The sequence below is a fragment of the Sprattus sprattus genome (genome assembly GCF_963457725.1).
Source record: "Sprattus sprattus genome assembly, chromosome: 13".
Classification (NCBI taxonomy): Eukaryota; Metazoa; Chordata; class Actinopteri; order Clupeiformes; family Clupeidae; genus Sprattus; species Sprattus sprattus.
In genome coordinates, this window is record NC_137911.1 from 25,883,909 (window position 1) to 25,900,263 (window position 16,355).

Sequence of the window (16,355 nt, forward strand, 5' to 3'; positions counted from 1 at the left end):
CGCCCTCCGATGACAGACCTTGGCTACGGGGCGCTAATTTGATCCCACCCAACAGGGAACATTCCAGCACGGCACCGGTGTTCAGGTCTGGTACTATTGACACGGCGGCCCAGATGCCCCTCACTGCGGGAGAGGAACGCAGCTGGTTAGAGGCCTCACTATTCATCACTAGGGTTGGGTACCGAGAACCGGTACCAATACGGCACCGGTTCCATACAACCGATACCTACCCGGACCGAAATGCAACGCAGATTTCGGTGCTTCCTTTCAGTGCCTGAGCAGATTTTTTATTTATTTTTTTTATTAAAATTTTTATAATTTAACAAAACTAGCGATAGCTAACGAGAAGTAACGTTAGTGGCGTAGATCTTTCTGAGTACGATCTGTATACTTTTTTGTGTTGATAACAGATTTCGTGGGGGTTAGGGTTAGAGGAACGCAGCTGGTTAGAGGCCTCACTATTCATCACCTCTATCAGCACGTCTTCCTCTTGTCAGGTATTGGACCCACATGAAAGAAGTGGCTGGAAGGCAAGGCAAGATTTGAGACAGACTTTAAGCGTGAATATCAATCAGACAAATCAACGTCTTGAGGTCGTAATACTTCTATATGACCACATTGTTGAAGAATACATCGGTGCTTGGTATCATCAAATGTGAGTGAGAGAGTGTGGATGAGGAATATTAATACAGAAGTGGCTGGAAGGCAAGGCAAGATTTGAGACTGACTTTAAGCGTGAATATCAATCAGCCAAAACAACGTCTTGAGTTCAGGTTGTTACAGTATGTCATACTACTTCTATATGACCATATTGTTGAAGAATACTTCGGTGCTTGGTACCATCAAATGTGAGTGAGAGAGTGTGGATGAGGAATATTAATGTTGACCAAGGGGGAGGGGTCAGAACAACACATCATAAAATCACGATCAATAAATAGCAGCCAGATGATCAGCAAACGAACAGCTCACGCTTGTCCAAAAACAAATACCTCTCTTTTACACACACACGCACACACACACACACACACACACACACACACATAATGGATGTATTTATCATAGATTTTCACAAAAGTGGTCAAGGACTAGTGTGTTGTGAAAGATAATCAGCTTCAAACTTTTCAAGAGGACACTCACTGTAACTAACATATGCAATAGGGCTACATATGTTTCAGACTGAAAGCTGCAGTCAACGATTTGGTCGGCAGAAATCCAATCAAATGACATCCCTGAAGCACCTTGTTGATGGGCTGGAATTGTTAATAGCTCGGTCTGAGTCAATATGTTGGTTTCCTATTTACAGAGTCAGGACTGTGTGGGAACACAGCAGTTTTTTTGAGCGAAAACATTAAATGGATAGCCAGATGACTGTGAGGAGCAGTAAGCTGTATTTGACCAAAAATATGTGGGATTCAAATTGCAGATTTCACCCCTCTCATACACATTCAACAAAATTCTATTTTTCAACCATTTACTTCAAGCAGTAGACACTACCAGTGGAGTTAACTGGTGTACCTAAATCTCCATACTAGCTCTGTCTCCCTACATCTTTATCATGGAAGATGTGTATCCCCATCGATGATCACTTTGAAGGGGAACTTTAAGATTTGGGGGGTTTTTCCCTTTGATTTCTATGCAACAGATGCTGTTACCAGAATGTACCATACATTTGGCTGCTTTTACGTGTCCTCCCTGACATATCTGACTTCTTCACTTGATAATAAAAACTAATAATCACAATAAACACGACTAATAACGACGATAATAACAATGACGATTTCCATTTGTTAGTAAGTGTAAGTCCTGACATGGCTTTATTGCCATCTCAAGTTTGTTGGCCATACTTACACCTTGTACACTGAATTTTGGGAGAGTGACCCCGCAAGCCTTGAATGGATATAGCATCTGCCATCTTGAAATGATATCTCATTGACCCCGCAAGCCTTGAATGGATATAGTGTCTGCCATCTTGAAATGATAACTCATTGCAACAGACAGGTAACCTCAGCTCCTCTGTAGTGCCTCGTCAAACACCTTTTTCACAGCACCGGCACGTGATTTGCACTGACTGAGATTCTGCTGTCACAGTTCTTGTTGCACAGTGAATAGTTGTCATTAGAAACTCTCCATCACCTGCGCACAGAAGAAAAAAATAAAAAAACGGTCTGCGCTCTATGTGCTAAGCACACATTCAGCGTGATTTGATTGCTTTTTAATTGGCCCTCGCCCAAGCAGTGCTCTAAAACCACTTTAACAGCATCGAGAGAGGAGAGTTGCCAGCGCTGAGCCGGAGAGTGATGTTCATTACCACGTATTTATTGAACCCGAGTTCAGTCCCCCTGCTCTGCTCTGCTCTGCTTTGGTCGACAGGCCGATCCATGGCACTTCTGCAATCAGTAGGGAGCGAGACCTGTGACAGGCTGGAGGGGTCAAACAATAGAGAGGCTGCTGGAAGTACAAAGAGAAGGTTTTTGAAGAAGAAGAAGAAGAAGAAGAACCTGTTCATGGTTATTCAAGTGTTTGATTGCCTTAGGTTGATTCAAAGCTGATTTTCCTCTCTCTCTCTCTCTCTTTCTCTGTCTTCTCTCTCTCTCTCTCTCTCTGTCTGTCTTCTCTCTCTCTCTCGCTCTCTCTCTCTGTCTTCTCTCTACCTCTCTGTCTTCTCTCTCTCTCTCTGTCTCTCTCTGTGTCTCTCCCTCTTTCTTGAGAACTTTTTATGAATTATTTATTGGTGCCACACTGGGGATCTCATGGCACGAACACATGTCAATCCACGGGGGGCAACCTGGAGACACCAGTGTACCACTTCACCCGACAAGGACGAGGGCTTGTGAAACTGAGGAAAGTGCAACTATAATGAAGTTCCTTTGAGAAGCTGGTGCTTCTGGAATTTTCCACTACAAATTGCCTTCCATATGACATGCCATAACACAGCCCATGACAGAATACTAAAACTAACCTGTATTTGTCTCTTTGATGTGTAATATGTCTTGTGTTTTTTTTTTACTTGTTTTACTTAAGCTGAGTATTCATAGTGTAAATTTGTATAGTTATATTGTATATATTTGTATTGTTTTAGTTTTTTTATTTTTCAATAGCACTGAAGTCTGAGAGCTGCCACCTCAATTTGATTGCACTTGTGCAATGACAAATATTCTATTCTATTCTATTCTATTCTAATATGACGTGATGATGCGCAGGAATACACTATTCCTGTCTGCTGCCCCGTACATGGCGATATTTTAATAGAATACGCCAAAACATTTATCATCGCCGTGACATACCGGCTCCAGCAGCTGCAGCGCTGCTCCATCTACCCCCCAACCTCCACCCCCCCCAACCCCCTATTAAGGTGAGGCTGTGTGACAGGTCAGGGTGTCCCATAGTCACACCGCAGTACATGAAGGCAGGATGCAAATCACAAGGGTCCGTGCGGCGTGCTCTCTTCATCGGGCCGGGACGTGGAAGAGCTGAGGATGACTAATGGGGCTGAACAACAGCAGACACATATTCACTCCCAGAGCTCAAGCACACACACACACACACACACACACACACTGTAGCAGAGAGAGAGAGAGGGAGACAAAGAAAGAATAAAAGAACGTATGCATGTGAAAGAGTAAGAGAGAGAAAGAGAGGTCATTCAGAAATGTTTAATACATTAGAATGACTGAAGATTGGTTTTGACTTGAGTTCACATGACAGATATTTGGATAATTTTTTTACGTTTCTAAAAAGCTGCTCTCTCTGCAGCAGCACGTGTGTCTAACACGTGTTTCACCAAACGTTACAGAAATGCGTCGCCACGGATTAACAGAGTCGTAGAAGTGTAATGGCACCCTAACACGTGTTTTACCAAACGTTACAGAAATGCGTCACCACGGATTAACAGAGTCGTAGAAGTGTAATGGCACCCTAACACGTGTTTTACCAAACGTTACAGATATGCGTGACCATGGATTAACGGAGTCGTAGAAGTAAAATGGCACCTTAACACGTGTTTCACCAAACGTTACAGAAATGCAGAGAAAATCCACCGTCTCACATCCACCCAGACGTAAAAACCAAAAACTAAAATAAACAACAACAACCACAACACAGGAAGAAGTTCTAATTTGGCGTCCGTTATTTCAACATTTGCCAAACCAGAGTGTGGTTTATTTTGAATCTTGCATCTACAGCTTGACTGCAGCTGATAGTGTTCTTGACTCATTTATTTCACTTCCAGCACCTTTACAATCTGTCTACATTTAGCTTCTCACTAAATCCCATTTTAATTGCATTTATCTCCAGAGCCTGCCAAGCAGTAGGTCCCACCTGAGTGCACCACAATGAGAGCAACACCTGAAGCATAGAGACAGCCTCCTTCCTGGAGATACATATTTCATATATATAATGTCAATACGAGCTTATCAAGGCTCGGTAATGCAATTTGCTGTGACTGTGGAGCCTGTTCTTGCATGGTATCCTATCCCCTGTCTCCCCCCCCCCCCTCCCCCCCATCTGAAGCCTCCATTTTTGCATTAGGGTGATGATGGGGTTGTTCTGCGAATGGGTTGGGTTGGTGCAGGCAGGAGGCAGCCTGTACATTTCCTGCACATCAGCTTTGAAGAATGAAGTTAAGCAGAGCATCGTATGCCGGCTTTATGGCTTTCATGACGAGATCGGGATTCATTTTGTTTATACATCAAGTGTCCTGGTGCATGAAATTGCTTTTCACCCTAACACCACTGCACGCGCGCAAAAAGACACTGATTCACACACACTCACACACACACACACACACACACACACACACACACACACACACACACACACACACACACACACACACACACACATACGTGCTGACATGCATACATAATTCCAGTCCACACAGTGCTAAGGTGTGCTTTTGAAAATATTAGGAGCGATGGGGTGTAGCTGCAGTTTGAAGGGAAGGCCCCTTAGGCTGCCGTGCACTCAGTGAGTTTTGAGTACATGACCTCTCTCCCTACCCTCAGGTCAAACGGCGCCCCCCCCCCCCCCCCCCCCCCCCATCTGCAGCAGCATTTGCATCTCCTGGTCTCCCCCCGGCCACTTTTCAGATCCCGCATCAAAAACAGACCCATCCACTCATCCTCAATTCAAGACATCGCCAGCTCTTCTCTTTTTTCACCCCCTTTTTTTTTTACCCTCTCCCCGACGTTAGCTCTGGCCACCAGGGCATTCTCGATGAGCGTGACACTTGTTTTTCAAACCAAACAAGTACATTTGCATAAAAATCATTTGGATTCTTCTCTTTGCACAGGTAAGAGGCAATCAAAGATGAGGCCAAACAGACTAATGAGTTTGTGCTCAAGTGTGTGTAACACTGAGGAAGAGTGAAATGACTATTGATGCTGCCGACAGTTAAGCAGTCGCATTGGCAAACCAAGAAACAAACACCACTGGGATATGACAGTGTTTCTTTAGGTAAAACTGAATACAAGACAATATTGAGTCTGGCCTCAAAGTAACACTATGCAACAATTTGACACTTTTTGAGGTATGGTTTTATGACAACTAGTTTTGGTACCATCCTCAATTTCATTTTGATAGTATATAGTCATGTGAATGACAAATAAACACCGGTGTCTTTCCCACTAGCCATTCAGGATATGTCCTATGGTGTTCTGTATACCTGACTGGAATACCCTGCAAAAATGGAAGAAAAGCTTTCTCAGCATGACATAACCAGCTATACTGCCAAAAGACACCAGTTAGTGTGTTGGCAAGCTTCTATCAGTGTCAACTGGGCAGTTGGTTGTGTTTGCAAGGTTTTTGTATGTCTTTTAGGTAGTTAGCTTACTAGTTTTGGAACACAACTCCTTGTTGCTGCTTTAACATATAGTTAAACACGGTAAAAGCATACATCATTCATAAGTTATATGATGTGGTAGATGATGAATAAGTTATATGATATGGTGAAGGATGCAACAATGCAACTAAAATTTGAGCATCATACAGTCCCTAAGCCTAACAAGGCTTTCATGAATTCAGCAGAAAATTGTGTTCATATACATGCAATTATATTCTTCATTTTGAAACTTGCAGATGACCACAAACCTTTCATCAATAACCAAAGATGTTCAGTGCTGGTGGGCTAGTTGCTTGATTTGTTTCATGCATTCATTCAACTAGTTATCACTTTGTTAAGATTAAATAAAAGATCCACCTGGACTGACTTTTCGGGAGGATTATGAGCATGGGAATCATTACCTGTAAAAGTTGCAGTGCTCTCTCTTCTGTGAAGTTATAATGTGTGCATTTCCCAATGAGCATGCAGTTTCCGCACGTCTTCCTGAATTTATGCAACCCCCCCCCCCCCCCCCCCCCCTTCAAGACCTGCGGAAAAAAACACACTATGCTCTCGGCCCTAAATAATTCACAGTGCTTTCACAACTGAGCGAACAAAAGATTGCAAAATGTTCTGAGAATGCTCATCCAGGCTCCAGCGGGTGCCTGCCTGAATGTAAACATGAAAACTATGTTTTCAATAGATAAAGGAAAGAAGAAAAAACTGGGGAAAAAAAGAAATTACATTACGACAAGTGACAGATTAAAGTGAGAATAAAAGGTCAACTCCTGCATAAAAATAGAGTAATTAAAAAACCTGAAAGAGCTGAAAATGAAGCATTGCTTCCACTTTTTTCAAACACATAAGGAAACTGTAATGACTTTGAAGAGACATATTGTCCAGATTGCTAACTTCTGTTCTTTGAATAAGATAGACAGATGTACAATCAAGTGCACGCAAATGTCCACAGTCTCTCCATTCACCTAACTCATGTTAAATGCTAATTAGTGTAAAAAAAAATTAATTATTAAAATATAAAGTAAATGATAGTTTTTTTGTATTTTAAAATGCAAATTATATTATATTATTAGAGAAACGATAACTGGATTATCAACTTTTTGAAAAGTTTGCGCCTCAGCTAGATGGCTGGTCCGTCACAAGGAAGTGTCTGCCGGAAACACGGAACATTTATTTTGGTTCCCGCTTTATTACCCTGCTGATTCCAGGTTATGGCGGAAGGGACACTAGAAATGGTCTGGGCCAGACTGCTGTGATAAGGTGTCTTTACATACTGGGATAATTATTTATATTTTTTTGTTTTAGCACACGGAGAAATATCATGTTTATGTTTCAGGGTCTGTCTCATCGTCTGTGTATTGTTTGATTTTTGTGTCTACCCCTTTCTTGGTTCTGTCTAGTTTGGTTAGTCTTGTCAGGTATGTGCCTTCACGTAGGCCTTTTGACTGCTGATTATTGTCCTCTGTTTAATGAGAGGCTTAGCAGGTAGAATTTTAAACCGCTGAATGTTGTCCTCTTCTAATTTAGAGGCTTAGCAGGTTTTTGTATTTCGACTGCTAAATATTGTCCCATTTAGAAGCGTAGCAGGTTCTATTCCTCCAGACTGATGATTACTTTCCTCTGCTGATTAGTGGCTTAGCAGTTCTCCTGGATATTTTTGAAGAACATTAAACAATTCATCTTTGAACCCTCGTTTTGGTGTTTGAATGGCGTCTCTAGCTCAATCGGGCGAGGAGTAGTTAGCTGCAAGAAAAACGTACGGAATAAATAAATAAAGAAAACTTGACGATAACAATACTGTGCTTCCCTTCGGGCAAGCACACTAACTAGCGAGTTGTTTACGTTCACAACCCTCAGACAGTTAAAAAGGCCCGACAACAGTCACCAAAGAAAACCTAGATATACTATTGATACTATCGTGAATAGAGTGATGATAGCTAGCGAGCTATTAAACAATTCATCTTTGAACCCTCCCTCTGTCTCTGAGCTTTTTGGGCCAAACACACATTTTTGACGGCAACCCGAGGCTCGGTCCGTAACACAGCTAAAACTTTACTTTTGTACTTTTGTCAAAAAAAAGTTTTAGCTGACTCACCCAGCGATTGTCGTATACAGTTCACAACAGGTAATGTATTTATTGATACTGGTACCTTACTGTTTACGGGGTCCTTCGTCAAACACTGGCAAATAAACAGCCACCAAATAGGTTCTGGCCAATGAGATGGGATCAAGGAATGTCTTCTCTTTACTACAGATTAAATGACCATGTGTTGCTATTCAAGTGGTGAAGAAATGAAGTTGTCAATTAAAAAGACAAAACAACAACAACATTTTTTTTACTGAGTAAGTGGAAGCTTGACATGAGTCATGTTGGTAACTTGTTAAGAAGCTAGATGACGAACAAACACACACATCCTGAGGAATGGATACTGTTGGACACACACACACACTTTTGTCCAACCTTGGGCCAAGATGAAGCTATTTTGTAATTTTTTGGGTAACTTAAGTGCACGGATAATAGTTAGATTTGTGTGACAGTTTCTGCAGTGTGCGGCGATCAAGCACCCTCACCTCATCCACTATATGTAGCAGTCTTACACATTTATGCCTGCGCTTTGACAGCTCGGAACAAATTATCCAAGGATTTCTCGAAAGTGACCTTCAAAACATACTGGAAAACAACTGAACTTCTCGGCCAAGTAAAAGTATATGCTTTTTACCTCTTTGCTAATTCTTTCAGAGACCGCAGCAACTGAGTTGAGTTTGATAAGTTTAGTGTCACCTACTAGCAAATTTTGTTATCCTATTGAATTATATCTGCCGCTTCCTCATTTTTTGTTTATCAATTTTTTCATTGCGATGGCAGAACTATGGAATTATATATTATATAATTATATAGGATATTTATCTTATAACATTAGTGTCCATACAGTGATGCTAGGCTGACGTTTATGTCAGCTTACTGTACTGGTGAGATAAGAGAACCGTGGGGGATATCCTTTACCAGCACCACACTCACTCGTGTCAAATTGCTTAATTACAGACCTACTATAATATGCCATATATTTACCAGGTAGACTAATACTAGTAATTAAGGGACTGTAAAGGGAAGGGTTAGCAGTTACATTTGCAGTAGCCTCTCTCCTCGATTGCCTTTATATTCCCTCTCCCTCCTCACCACACCACCCCACCCCACAAACGTCAATTCACTCCTACAGGACTAATTTTATGGAGCGCCTCAAAAGAAAGAGAGATCTCATGAGATTCATTTAATCTTTGAAGTCTCCGGGATATTCTCCCCTCCATGTTGAGTAGTGTTTGCCTTTAATGATGAGGCATAATTGGTGCAATTGGGCGAGGGGGGGGGGGGGGGGGGGGAGCCAGGAAATACGAGAGGGAAATTCAAACATGACCCCAAACCACAACAGACGACAGGGGAGCAGATTGTTGTCGCCATCAATGTGAGCGACGAATCAAAGGGCCCATGGAGAAACCTGGGGAGGCAGAGATAGCGCAGTTTGTACCAGTTTTCACAGGAGGGGATGGTTACAGGGAGATCTGATACATGCAGGGGAGAGGAGGGGTTGAGAGAGAGATGGAGGGAAGGGAGGAGGGAGGGAGAGAGGGAGGGAGGGAGGGAGGGAGGGATGGAGAGAGAGAGCTGTCTTCAGAGGCAGGAAGGATTAAAGTGATGTAGATGAACATCAAAAGCTGCTGGGGGACTTGTGCTTTGTGCAGGAACATGAAAAAGAACTTCCTGATAGTGAGGACAGGGCCGCCTGGGCCATTACCACAGTCTCTCACTCTCTCTTTCTCTCCATCTCTCTCCCTCCCTCCCTCCCTCTCTTTCTCGTTCACTCAGAGATATTTTACAAGCCATCCAGCAACACTCGAAGCACTCTGTTGTCTTCTGGCTCTCAATGTAGAGACTGTGGACATCATCCATGTCTGACACAGCCTTGTTAACCAATGATGACAGTGGAACTACTCTCTCTCTCACTCTGTGTATCATCCAGAGATGGGAAAAAGAAACTCTATGTTCTTACATGATCATGTATCCAGTGTTTTAAAAGAAACTCTCTGTTCTTACATGATCATGTATCCAGTGTTTTAAAAGAAACTCTATGTTCTTACATGATCATGTATCCAGTGTTTTAAAAGAAACTCTATGTTCTTACATGATCATGTATCCAGTGTTTTAAAGGCACCCAGTGCAACTTTATGTAAACATTCAATGAAAAATAAACATTCAATTTCTAGTCTTTTTTGCACGTAGTAAGTTTCAATAACTCCATACCATTACATATCGACATTCAAGGAGCAAAGATGAGACGTCGTTGTGTGGTGAGAACTGATAGAAAATCGTAAACAACAACAATCGCCGGTGGGGAGAAGCCATTTTTCCATTGACTGGAACCTGCTTTGTTTATTGTAGGTTACCAAAAAATAAAGAAAATGGCGGCGATTGTTGTTGTTATCGATTTTCTATCAGTTCTCACCACACAACGACGTCTCATCTTTGCTGCTTGAATGTCGGTATGTAATGGTATGGAGTTATTGAAACTTACTACGTGTAAAAAAGACTAGAAATTGAATGTTTATTTTTAAGCCTCGAAAGTTGCACTGGGTGCCTTTAAAAGAAACTCTATGTTCTTACATGATCATGTATCCAGTGTTTTAAAAGAAACTCTATGTTCTTACATGATCATGTATCCAGTGTTTTAAAAGAAACTCTATGTTCTTACATGATCATGTATCCAGTGTTTTAAAAGAAACTCTATGTTCTTACATGAACATATATCCAGTGTTTTTAAGCAGGGCAGGGTTGGCGGTGATACCGGCTTCCTCTATCTTTCAGCCCTGGAAGAGGAAGCTGTGAAGAAGTGGTCATGTGTCACGCAACAGAGAGAATCATTTCAGAAAACAGCAGGGCACATGCCAATATCTCTTTAACGTTGTCAAAGTCCAGCGCAGACAAACATATTGAAATCCCCTCTCTCACACACACACACACACAACACATGCAAACACAAACATACACATTGCTCACACATACTTTCTATGTCTCACCTCCACACATAGATACGCATGCACTTACACACACTCTATACCTCATCTACACAGACATACACTTGCACACTGATACCCACACTGTCTCTCACCTGCGCAGACATACATACATACAAATTGTCTACCTCTCACCCTACACATAGATACACACACACAAACTCACAAACCCCCACCAACACACATATACACACACACACACACACAAACACAGAATCTCATCAAACTGACAAACTAATATGTCCAGCAGCACTGCATGGTGTCTGGAATTATTCATAACTGGGCACGGCTGACATGGTGACATGCTGAATTTGTTGTGTTGTGTTTCCTGTCTCTTCCCCGTAAAGCAGGTCATCAATCATCACCCAGAGAAAGGGCCCGTGCGGAGCAGTGTGTGTGTGTGTGTGTGTGTGTGTGTGTGTGTGTGCGGAGCAGTGATTTCCATACGGTTATTCTGCAGCACTTCTGTTGTGTCTGAGGGAAGACCACGCTAATGCGAACCCGTCTGGACAATGAGGAAATATAATAAAAAACGTGTTTCTGCACAATATGTGGCCTCTCTGTCTCTCTCTCTTTCTGTCTGTCTCTCTCTCTCTCTCTCTCTGTCTTTCTCTCTCTCTCTCTCTCTCTCTGTCTTTCTTTTTCTCTCTCTCTCTCTGTCTCTCTCTCTCTCTCTCTGTCTGTCTCTCTCTCTGTCTTTTTCTCTCTCTCTCTCTCTCTGTCTTTCTCTTTCTCTCTCTCTCTCTCTCTCTCTCGAACACATAGAAAGACAGATGGACGGACAGATGGAGAGAAAGAGATACAGGGGGGGGGACATTGTGAGTTCTTCTACACACTGCCCTTTAAAAAAAACTTAACAGAACTCTAACTGAATGTGAGATCTTTTTCAAATGCAGAGCAATATTCACACGCACACACACATGCACACAAAAACCTAAACGTTGAGAGGAAGAGGTACCACAGTATTTCAGATACAGAGCATAACCCCACGCTATGGGACTCGTTTGATGTGTGAGCTCCCTCGCTGAAAGATGCCAAGCCGGGTCAAACACCAAGAAGGAAGGAGGGCACGCTCACAGATTCTGTGTCAGAGCTGGAGGCTGGGGCTATTGACTGCGAGGCCAGAGCAGAGAGGATGAAACAGCAGAGGAAGAGCTAATCCATAGCCTCTAAAACAAAATGGAGTCTCAGCCCGATGATTCCGATGATGCTGAGGGGTGGAGTAATAGGTCATCACCTCTGGTAGCTCATCTGAAGCCGAGCGGGTGGGAGCAAGTGTTGCTACTCGACCTCAAAGGCCTCGTCAACATCAGATTGTCAGCAGATAAATCGATGTGCCAGTCAGTCAGTGTGGGCTAAATCCCCTATCAAGTCAATGGACCCATTCTCATGATGAAGGGGGCTGCTGACAGAAAATCAGGATTAATCAGGATGCCTTGTCAAAACACTGTGTGCTTGACTGTTTCTGCTTATTTTGATTTAGGGGGTAAATCAATGTCTTGGAATCAGGCCTCATCAACAATGGCTTGCTAATTGAATGGCTGTACTGCAGCTTATAGGTAGACTGTTTACAATGTACATCTTGGACACGCATACATGGCACATTGCATATACTAGGACCAAGGGATCACTGAGACAATTGGACCAGGATATTGCAAGTAGAGACATACTGGACCAAACTGCTGCCAAATAAAGTCATATGCTGTTGGACCATGCTTTGAATATTCACTGTTTGCTATATGAACAGTATCACATTCAATTATAATTGTCACAGTGTGAAAAGACACAGGCAAGGTAGCCTAGACTGCATCCAGGCACACTTTGCCTCCATCTGAGATGTTCTTCACAGAAAGTTCTGCAGTGTTCTTGTACTTGAAGTCTATGTGATGTATGTTAATTAGTCATGCTTGTCAAGGTGTGTGTGTGTGTGTGTGTGTGCTCAAGGTAGGTCTAGCTCAAGGAGACACATGTCATCAGCTGAGACAGATTCGAACCCGTAACCTCCTTGAGCAGCAAGCCCGAATGTGGTCGGGGCTACTGTTTGAGCCACAGTGCCCCCCATTCTTGGCACTCTTGCCTGGATGAGCACACTGGATTCAGCCAATCAAGAGCATTACAATTACACTGTCAGAACAAAATGTCCTTTTTCTGGGAACTCGATGAGCTGAACTGAGAACGCTCTCACTAGATCGCTAGTGACAAGCTAGCTCCTCTTAAAAATGTTCAGAGGGTTAAAACAGTGCTTCAAGTCATACGTACATCTTCCCTGACAAAAATATGACATTCATTTGAGTGATCCAGACCACTGTAGGACTAAAATTCAATCTTGCAGCTCCCTGGATCAAATCCGAAACACTCCAACAGCTTCACTGTGAATTTTTTAGTGAGTAGAAATCGGAATCTGATTCTACGTATATTTTTCTAGAAGGCGGAGACATCAAGCGGTCCTTTAAAGGAGACATAAAACTGGTCCTTTTAAAAACACATCAAAGTGACTTCAAAATATGAATCTCTGAAATGCTTCACACACACACACTGACATTTTTGTTAATGAGGTAATTGGCCGTCCCGCTGTTCTGTGAGTCTTTGGTTCGGAAGGGGATGACAGCTGCTCCTCGAGTTCTAATGTTCTGCAGCATGGAACACTTCGGATCTGAGGCATGCAGGACACCCAGCACCCCCCCACCGAACAAGATGGCTGTCAACGACCAAACATCATCATTAGTCACTTCTCTTTGAAGTGGCTATCAGGGCTGAACATGGGATATGCTACGTGTTGTCTTGCCTCTGTCTGTGTTTATTTGTTTATTTGTATTGAACTAACACACACACAAGCTCACATATAAGACAGAGGTGTTCCATCTAAGTGGGTGTGAGCTGTCTGTGGGTCTATCTGTGCTTGGGCCTTGAGCTGTCTGTGGGTCTGTCTGTGCTTGGGCCTTGAGCTGTCTGTGGGTCTGTCTGTGCTTGGGCCTTGAGCTGTCTGTGGGTCTGTCTGTGCTTGGGCCTTGAGCTGTCTGTGGGTCTGTCTGTGCTTGGGCCTTGAGCTGTCTGTGGGTCTGTCTGGGCTTGGGCCTTGAGCTGTCTGTGGGTCTGTCTGTGCTTGGGCCTTGAGCTGTCTGTGGGTCTGTCTGTGCTTGGGCCTTGAGCTGTCTGTGGGTCTGTCTGGGCTTGGGCCTTGAGCTGTCTGTGGGTCTGTCTGGGCTTGGGTCTTGAGCTGTCTGTGGGTCTGTCTGTGCTTGGGCCTTGAGCTGTCTGTGGGTCTGTCTGTGCTTTGGCCTTGAGCTGTCTGTGGGTCTGTCTGTGCTTGGGTCTCGAGCGGTCTGTGGGTCTGTCTGGGCTTGGGTCTTGAGCTGTCTGTGGGTCTGTCTGTGGGTCTGTCTGTGGGTCTGTCTGTGCTTGGGTCTCGAGCGGTCTGTGGGTGAATTAAATCCTCTGCCAACAGCCTCTGTAAGAGAAAGAAAGAGGAGAGGAGTGTAACTCTAGACTTTCCGTGTTAGGAGAATAAAACTGTGAGTTTAAAGCAAACAGTAATCATATGACCACCTTTTCTCTAACCTCCGTCACCATGATGAATTTTCGTCCTGTAGAGAAAGCGAGGGAGAGAGCGAGAGAGTGAGATGAGGAGAATCAAGGTCAGCTTCTTTTGCGGCAAACACCCTGGATGTGGTGACATAGTCTTGAGCAGGGCAATGACAGCCAGCTCCCCTGTTGAATTTGGGGGATCAGGTAACTCGTCTTTCTCTCTCTTGCTCTCTTCTTTCTCTCTCTCTCTCTCTCTCTCTTCTTTCTCTTAATTCTCTCTCGCTCTGTTTTTCCCCTTTTTCTGCAGCACTTTCTGTGTGTGTTCCACATCCCAGACTTTCGTCTCTCCTTATGCAGGGAAGTGTCAGAATATTTATGAGGGCAAACAGAGCAACTCAAGTTCACTAAACCTCAAAGAAACTTTTGGTGATGACTGTAAGTGGGAGGCTCGAACTCCCTTAGGATGGAGAATGAGAGAGAGAGAGAGAGAGAGAGAGAGAGAGAGAGAGAGAGGAGAGGAGAACACGAGAGGAAATTAAGAAGAGAGAACTGGAGAATTTAGAATATCAGGCATGAGATAAACATGCTTCCAGCCGTGTGTTTTGTGTTGGTGTTGTGTTCCGCCCCTCATGTCTTGACAAATATCTGACAAATTGAATTACTATTTCAGATGACAAACGACAGGTGTCACTAGGTGTCTTTGCTGGAGATAGTGATTATGAACGTTCAGCAACCCACCATCCAACACAACAGTAAAGGCTGCAGTATTTTGCTCATAGGAAAGAGCAGGTTTTGAATTGGAATCTTATAAGGAACTGAATCTCAAAACTTGAAGAGTTTAACACTAAAAGGTCTATATCCCTCGTCCGGGATATTTTTATTTTTGAGTTTTCGTCTTAGAGACATAAAAAGAACAACCACGGAAACATTGAACCCTTTTCTAATATTATTGCTGAGGTCTTCTAGAATAGAATCATATATTCCATTTGTGCATCAATGTTTTTAGTTAAGCAAAATGTACAAAAACATCAAGGCATGTCAGACAACTTAGAAAAGTCTAAAAGGCCTTGGACCTTAGAGTTTAATCAAATTAGGCAGGGCTTGTAATTAGCCCTGATGGCTGGTTGTGAGTGGCTGTCTCATTAGAACAGCCACTTGTGGGTCTGTGCCGTGCTTTTGAAGAGATAAGAGGGCCAAGGACGGATGTGGCCATGGCCTTGCTGAAAATGTTGAGTTGCACAGAGAGAATGATAAAGCTGCTTCTGAGGACCTGATTCTCTTTTGTGTTTTTTTTTTTTGTGAGTGTGTGTGTGTGTGTGTGTGTGCGTGTGTGTGAGTGTGTGTGTGTGTGTGTGTGTGTGTGTGTGTGTGTGAGAAAGTTAGAGAAAGACAGAGTGAAGCTGATTTGAAAAGTGAAGATGGCCATTGTATGGTCATTCAGTGTGAATGAATACCATGTGTGTGTGAGTATGTGTGTGTGTTTGTGTGTGGTGTGTGTGTGCGAGTGAGTGTGAGTGCTTGTGTGAACACGCATTGGAGTGTTTGAAAGTGTGTATGCTTACTTCCTTGTGAGAGAGAGAAAGAGAGTAAGTGAGTGAGTATGTGAGTAAGTGTGTGTCTTTGTGCATGTGTGCATGTGTGCGTGTTTGTGTGTGTGTGTGTGTGTGTGTGTGTGTGTGTGTGTGTGCGTGCGTGTGTGTGTGTCCAGGTGTGATAATATTGCACGTGACTTTTGTGTTTAAAGCCGCCCTCGTCCTCGTGTGTGTTCTCGAGATGGCAACAGATTTCAGAGAATGGCCGAGTGCCCCTAAAAGCTCCATAAAAGCTCACACAGAGGGCTATTCCCACACACACACACACACACACACACACACACACACACACACACACACACACACACACACACACATACACTCACACAGAGGGC